Here is an 8,497-nt window from a genome sequence, read left to right as displayed (position 1 = left end):
TGGTGAGGGCTGGGGATGATGGAGGCTGTGATGCAGTACTCCCATTTGGCTGCCTTTTCTTGGCTGCAGCTTGGGCCCCCCTTTGTAGTTGGCAGCTGGGGGCAACTGGGCACAGCTTCTGCGCCTCACAGCACGGCGCCTCCTGGTGACTGCAGGCAGGTCCAGCACTCCAACAGAGGAGACGGAAAGGAGAGAGTGCCTAGGGAAACTAAGGACAGATTATAAGCCCCCCCTCCCTCCCGTGGTGGGGTTAGTCAGGGAAGTCACTCATACCTTGTGAGGGCTCCAGCAGTCCTGGGGTTCTTCTTTGGCACAGCTCTGGTGAGGGCGGAACATCCTTCCCTCATGGTGGTCACTGGTAGAATCCTGTTCACTTCTTCTGGGACATCTCCTGCCATGGTGGCCAATTCTGTCCCCTGGTGATGTCATGAGGGCCTCCTTGGCAGCGCCAAAGGCAGACCTGCACTCAGTAGCCCCTTGCCAGGGCAGAACCAGGCCAGCTGGAGGGCACCATACGGTGGTCTGGCCATAAAAAGCCTGCCATGTGCAAGAATCCTTTCAGCAGTGTCTTAGTCTCTAGCCCCTGAGCCAGGCAGATGGGGCTGCTTCCCCCGTAGGGGTCTCAGATCAGCCACAGGTGGGGCTGTCTCTTCTGGGTGACTGGGGGTCCGGGCTTACCCTCACAGGACCATCTCCAATGGCCTCTGGGTTCTAGCTGCTGCATGAAATCCACAGCGCACTCCGAGAGCCCCAACCCAGGTCTTAGAACTGTTCATGGTGGCAGGTATGGATTATGGGTCTTGCAGTCTGGTCTGATGTCCTCAGTCAGGTGGTTGGGTCCGGTCCTCTGGATCTCTTCAGCTGTGCCTGGAAGGTCCCCTGGACTCTAATGCCCTCCTCATATTTAAAGGCAGTTAGAGGGATTTTTAAAACATTCACACGCATGCACTCAGGGAAAGGGAGGGAGAAGGACCCGAAAGGAAGAAAGGAGATTGTTGGGGAACTGTGGAGAGTGAAAGAGTGCCTTTACTATAAAAGTAAACCAGGATTTTGACTGTATGTTTATAAGGAGAAATGGGGATGCTGGGAGTCCCTTTCACAGGGGAAGGAAGGGGGGGGGAGAGAGCTTTGAAAAAGGAGAATGTTGAAGTGCATTTTGGCCTAGGAAAACATGAAGTGGAAGAGAGAGAGAAAAAAAACTCACATATAGAAAAATAAATCCATTCTTCCACCCCCCCCCTTTCTCCCTAAGATAAGGGAGGTTTGAGGAGAGAGAGAGAAGAAAAAGTTAAAACCACAGAAGCAGCAGGATTTCTCTGGGGGGGGGGGGGTGGTCACAAAATATTAGGGCTTGAACCTTTGAAAATAGGGAGGTGAGATGGCACAGAAGAAAAGGGAGAGAGAGAGAGCATAGCACTAAGCTAGTCCATTCCAGCCCTCCTTCCCAGAAAACTATATATCACTGGTGGCTTTTAAGGCAAAGGGATGAGTAGAGAAGAGTTTACAGCCCACACATTACATAAACACAAAATTTAATCAACACTTTTCTGGGAGTCCCCCTCCCCCACCCAAATCCTTTGCCATGCTTCTCAGATGGGAGAGAAAGAAAAGGGGAAATTAAGAAACAGAAGCGGCTAAAGGAATGCCCCCCTCCCCCCTTTGCCCCTCCAAAAACAGGAAGAGAAAAAAAGTGTCCTCTTTGCACAATCTCCCCGCGGCCCCTCCTTCTCCTCTCTCTCCAAGAGAGGAATGAGCGCAGAGAGAGAGAGAGAGAGAGAGCCTGGTGGGGGCAAGAGAAGGAGGGGGGGATGGTGGGGTGATTCTTCCCATCTGAGGAAAACTCAGAATGTAGCAGGAGTTGAGTGGCAGGGGCAGATACAATATTGGGGGGGGGGCATCAGGCTTCAAAGGAACGGCTGGGATGGGGGCTGAGAGAGTGTGACTTGAGAAGAGGAACAGTGTTTTGGATCAGGTGTGTTTTGGGGTGAGAGGGGAGGGGGCTGGGAGCCCTCCTCCACGTTAGACTGGGCTGAACTCTCTGGAGGGGAATTTCTTGGGGGGGGGGGATCCCTGAAGTAAGGGTTCCCTTGGAAGGCCAATTTGGGAGTCCTGGATCAGTATAGGACTCAGGGTGAGGAGTAAAAGTAGGGATAGGGATGGGGTTGAGGGCCTGGGCTGATGGGGTGGGGGAGAAGGCAAGCGAATATGTCCAGAAAATCCTCTGGAGGAGGGGGTAAGGGGAAAGGGTCTAGAGAGGAATCTTTGGGGGGTTGTTTTTGGAGCCCAAATCTCTGCATGGGAAGACGTGGACCCCCTCCCCCCTCCAATTCTCTCCCTGGCTTAGGGCCATGAACATCGCGGCATAAGCAAGCTGGAACCACCTGCCCTCCCCATGGCGAGTCACCTTTAGGTCAACACTCCGAATTCGGTGACTCAAGCGGGGGGGGGCAAGCTGTTCCCCCTTCAAGGGCCACAAGGGGCCACTTATGCGCGCTGAGTTAGCCCAACCTGGCCTGCACCATGTTTTTCGATGCAAGCCCACCCCAATTGGCCAGGATCTTACCCAATGGAGAATCCCTGGGGATGTCTGCTGGGGTGGGACACCCTAGACATGCTGAACAAACACCCATCCTTAGCTCAGCCCCTGCCTACACCGACAGTTAATGGAGTAACGACTCACCCAACCGGTAGGATGCAGCTCGTCCTTTCAATAGTCCCCTCCACCAAGGCTGGATGGCTAGCGTCCATAGAATCCATAGGTGACCCGGGAGCACAACCGTTCCCCTACCCTACGATCCTTGAACCTGCAATCTGCAAGCTAGACTGCTCTCACATGCTTTCAGGTGCCAGATGTTCCCGCGTTTCACCAGGAATTTGTTACCGAGCCCTGATCCGAAGTGCAATACCTCCAGAGCTCCTCCCACCTGGGTCTTAACAACGGAACCGGTTCCTTTTCAGGGCGTCCCCTGTTTCACGTTGGCGCCTTTCCTTCGAGGAGCTAAAAATCTGCTTCCTCCTATCTGGCTCCTTTGTTCAGTACCCTGAATCAGATCTAGAGAGAGAAAGGGACTGCCAGAGAAATTTGGATGTGAAATGAGGTCAAATTGTTGGTCGGAGGGCCCTCCTTGCAGCCGTTTCTCTCCCCAACCTGTTCCAGAATATCTGGACCAAGGTCGCCGCTTGGAATTTTAGCCTAAAAATTGATTTTTTGGAACTTCCAAGCAAGTCCCTTCGTGGTAAAGCCAAATTATGTTGTCGACCGCGTTTTAGGGGATCGGGCCCTTAAGGAGAGACCCGATCTGGTCCTGAGAGAACGGACCTTGGCGGAGCCAATAGGAAAATATGAGCCGCAATACAACCTGAAGCCGAAATGAAGAAGGTCCGCCAAAGTTGAAGGAAAATTCCGCCAAGGAGTCTTTATTGAGCGATTCAGCTGAAAAGGACTCTAGTAGTGATCATTCAGTCTACTAGGGTACCATATTATCAAAATAAAGCCATATTGATACAAAATTTCAGTCTGACAGCCCTTTGAATTTCCCGCCCCGCTCCCCCGCCCTCCTGATCGTTGATAGGCTAGAAGGTTGAACGAGGCGGGCTTTCGTTTCCCGCCTTGCTCTGTTGGCCCAATAGGAAGCTGCTTTTTGTCTCTACTCGAGCCAATCAGGAAGGAGAAGGCGGGAGTTATTGAAACAATGAAGTGACAGAGCAGGAAAAGATCGGATTAATTCCTGCTAGGCCGATTTCTAAAGGGATTAATGGCAGCAATCAAGGATGTCCGGGTTTCTGTCACGTATACAGATTTTAGATATGCCTTGAGGTGTCAGAGGTGGAAGTAAAGGATGGGTGGTAATGAGCCATATTTACAGGCTCTGCAGGGCGCCTTCCTGAGGTGTCCTGGTTTTTCCTTTGGGTGAGATATGACAATGTTTGCCTTGGGGCGAATCACCTTTAGGTCAACACTCCGAATTCGGCGACTCAAGTCCTATATTGTCCATGCAATCTGAATTTGATTGGGTTAAGCGGTGGCGGATTATCCTTTTGTTTTTGGGAAGGGAAGCCTGGGTCATAGGAACTGGGGTTCAGGTTGAGTTCAAAATATTTCCTATTTGGTTTCATGACTTGGCAATTATATGAAATAAAATGAAAAATAAAATAAAGTTGGAATATAAACCCTGCTGGGAAAAATACATATTTTCCGGGGATCCCAAAGAGTACAAATACATATAGGCAGATAGATAGATTTCATGGAAATAAGGGAGAATCCATAAAAGTGAGTTATATTGCATAAGGGGGAATCATGAATGATATAAACAATTGAAAATATTTGGTAAGAACGAAGTTCATAACATCTGTGGAACCCAATATGGAAATTCATAAAAGTGGAGTTTTAGCAGCATGATTTTACAATTCATGAAGTTGTTATCTCTTGCCTCAGAGTGCAGGGATAATCCACAGTAAACTCCAGTAAAAAGTCTCAATCACCTTCTACTATAAATATATGGAATATAGAACATAAAGTCTTGATTTTTGAACTATCTTTTACAAAGTCCTGGGGGGGGGGGGGTCACCTCGATCACAAGGTGACTATGTTAGTGTAATGAGTTACTTGCTCAAACTCAGTACTCTAGCAATATGAATGAAGTTTGTCTGCAAATAAAGACTTGTTCCCAAATCTAGAACCACATTCTTGAAATGTGGAACATATATTCATAAAAAGCTTCAACATATTTCTGTAAAACTCAGGAACATCTTTAAACCATCCCTGACGGATCATAGTGGAGGAAGTAAAAGCTGGGAGGAGAAAGAAGAGGAAACAACACATTTTAATGGGCTTAATTTTGTGCTGGCATTTGAACAAGAATTTTCTTTGGCTTGCCCACTCCTGCAGGTCTCCACTTCCTGAAAACAAACATGGGGGAGGATTCCCAACCCATAGGAAGGACACAAATGGGGGGCATTCTCATATACAATGGCATTGTAAAATTGCGTCCTTACAAATAATGTCAAAGTCAAGGTTTGTTTTGGAATGTTTTTTTTTTCCAAATGGTTGAATACATGGATATCGTGGACCAACTGTATTTTGATGAAAATGGAATCTCATTTTGTAATAAGGCTGGCTATCAAACAGACACACTTTCAACCTAGAAATATTTTGGGCTGCTCAGAATGGCAATGTCAAAGAGGACAGGTGGAGTGACCTGAAAAGGTACTGAAAAAACATAGGCTGTTTACTTCTGCTCTAGCTTCACTTTGCAGACTGTTTCCATGCTTCCTGGCTTTTGGTGCCCAATGTAACTCACAAATACAGGAGAGAGAGAGATTGTCGTATGTTTAAGTTTTCCTGAAACATGTTTTTAAAAGAAAAAAAAATTCTCTCAGGCTAGGAAGAGTTGCAGGCATAAAACCCTTGTTAGTAGTAATTAGATACCATGAGACTCCAAAGGAGAGCTGCTAAAAAAAACCACAGAAGAGTTATGAATTACCAGAGGACTCTGTTAGGTATTTAATGCCAGACTAACACAATTCACTATCTACTTGATAAAGAAAACAGAATCTGATAAACAAACAGAGATGCTGCAGTGATTTCCATAAACAGTGGGAGCGTTCTATAAATCCCAAATTCCAGAATTCTTGAGAAGACCCTCAGCTGCAGTTACATATTTCAAAAGACACTCTTCGTCTTGCCTCCATCTTGCCGCCCTGAGTCCCTTCGAGTGAGAAGGGCGGGATATAAATATTGGAAATAAATTTACCATTCTGTAATGTATATCAGACATCTGATAAGAGAGACTTGCTATTACCAGCCAGTCATCATATCAAAACCCTCAAAAACTGGATGTTTAAGACACAGCTCCTACCTCCAGGTATATATTATCATTATCTTCTGTGGTGTGAGTTCTGTTAATTTATTTATTTACAGTATCTATATTCCACCCTTCTCACCCTGAAGGGGACTCAGGGCGGATTACAATGTACATATACATGGCAAACATTCAATGCCATTATCAGACATATCACATATACAGACAGACATAGAGGCTATTTAACATTTTTCCAGCTTCCGGCTTCATGAGGGTATGCTTGATTCCGGCTACAGGGAGAGCTACTACTTCATCATCCACTGTGACACCGAGTCCTTTCAATGGTAATACTTCCTCGCACACTGTCGGCAGTTTTATGGTGTCATAAATTAAGTTAATTTGGCCTCCCCGCATTAACTGGTACCTAGAATTTCCAGCTTGTTTTCAAGCTGCTCAGGTCGACAGCAAGCTAGACTATTAACGGTTGGGAGCTTTAAACCCTGACCCTGCCTTCGAACCAATGACCTCACGGTCAGTGGTGATTTATTGCTGCTGGCTACTAACCAGCTGTGCCACAGCCAGGCCCAACACGGCTGTCTATTCTTCTCCATGGTTCTAATTTTCCATGCTTTATAGTCCTTTCTATCCATGCTGAGACTTAACATTCCGTGAAAACTCAAATATCATATTCAAATAAAGCATGCATACATAAGTGGCGTATCCAAGTAATCATGTACAGTATGTGTGCATATTGGTGTACTGCAAAATGGGTGTACTCAAGAAAGGGCTTTTTATATACAAGAACAGCGTGTCTTGAGCAAGAGCTTTTTATATACAAGAACAACGGAAAATGGCCATCCCACAAAACCTACTTTTAGGGCCAGGCAGCTGCATCTTTCAACAAACAGCCTACTGGCTGTTTGGAATTGTGTGAGTTGAAGTCCAAAACACCTGGAGTGCCGAAGTTTAACCATGCTTGAGCTAGAGAAATATGGGCAACTGCAAACATGCCAGGGCTATTTTTCCTTCTGCAAGGAGGACCATAGGAACATATTTTAGCATGCCTGTAATGACATGATGTCAGTAGCCAATTTCCTTCCTTCGTTAAACAGTTGGGTGTTTAGCAAAAAGGCATCCAGCCGCTTGTCACATCAGGCTTCAGTGCTAGAACAGGGCTGGCCTGGCCTTCAAGGCATGTTTAAAGTGCTGGCATCATGTGACGTAGCTTCGCCAGTGGAGCTCTGCTGTCGCAGCAACATCTTCCAAGGCAGAAACTGAGCCTATCTTTCAAGGCAGCAAGCAAGGGAGACTTGCATTACTTGTTTCAATCATGCTTTAATTTCCCAGAATAGTATATACAAAATTTATGTAATAAGTAAATTCACAATATGGGAATAATGTATGAACAAATTATGTTTTAAATTAATCACAACTGAGAATTAAAAATGCAAAAGAATTTTAAAACACTGACTACTAGAATTTCTGGCAATCAAATTAGATTTGAAGATTTTATTTCTTACATATTTTAACTTCCTTTTTTCTGTTCTGTGACCCTTTTCTCAGGATTCTAAGTTCAATTGGAATTTTTAAGCAACCCAATCTTGGAGTAATATGTCTGAGTTGTTCTGAATAAGAAAATCTGAAATTCACTTATGCTCCAAGTACTGTAATTTAACTGAATTGCTTTCTCAGCTTGGTTTAGGTCCTAACCTAAGCAAATGGAAAACCAGGTGATTTATTTATTTATCGAACAGAGATAATAGCCTTCCCACAAGTAGAATTGAACTGTGTGTCCCTTGCCACTCCACAAATCTAATGTAATGGGTCTTTTTCTACACAAATTTCTACACAGAAGAGGCATAAAAAGCAGTAACAAAAATATGAATTTTGAAACCTGGTAGAGTGTTATTGACATTTTCTTCATCTTCTCTCTTATACACAAAACAGAGGCAAGCTTCCTATACTGCATTACCGCTGGGTAAATACTGACTCCCGAGAGTAATATAACCAGAGGCTCCATTGTATCATGCTTTCTATCACTGTTCGCTCCATCCATAACCTTGTCAATCCCAATAGTTTTGCACAGCTTTTTTTCTATTTCAAAGATGCTAGGAAGGAGAACAAATCAACTAAAGGCAGATAAATGTAAAATTCCTTACAGTGCTCAGAGCAGAAAGCTGAATAAACACAATAAATAAACAATGAAGTATTATTTTTTCAATTTTTCTCCGGGCAGAAGGGAGACAATACCTGCCATCCTAAATAGATTTACCGCAAAGTAAACCCCATTGAACAAAGTTAATGTCAAGTAAACATCATAGGAATGAACTGAAGAATCTTGTGATAAGGAGCCAAAATTTGAACCAATATCTTAGTCTATCTGGGGAGTGGGGTGAGCTCCTGCTGTTAGCCCCAGCTTCTGCCAACCTAGCAGTTTGAAAACATGCAAATACAGTAGAGTCTCACTTATCCAAGCTAAACGGGCCAGCAGAAGTTTGGATAAGCGAATATCTTGGATAATAAGGAGAGATTAAGGAAAAGCCCCAAGCTGTGTGCCTAATGTAATCTTGCTACTAGAGACGGGTCAGATCTCTGTCGAGTCTCGGATCTGGATATATAAACTAAACTTTTGGTTAAAACTGATGTTTATCCCTAAAGGCTTGGCCCCATTGACCCTTACTGATCGATTTCATTCA

Source organism: Anolis carolinensis, chromosome 2, assembly GCF_035594765.1.
Source record: "Anolis carolinensis isolate JA03-04 chromosome 2, rAnoCar3.1.pri, whole genome shotgun sequence".
Classification (NCBI taxonomy): domain Eukaryota; kingdom Metazoa; phylum Chordata; class Lepidosauria; order Squamata; family Dactyloidae; genus Anolis; species Anolis carolinensis.
This window is presented reverse-complemented; position numbering follows the sequence as displayed.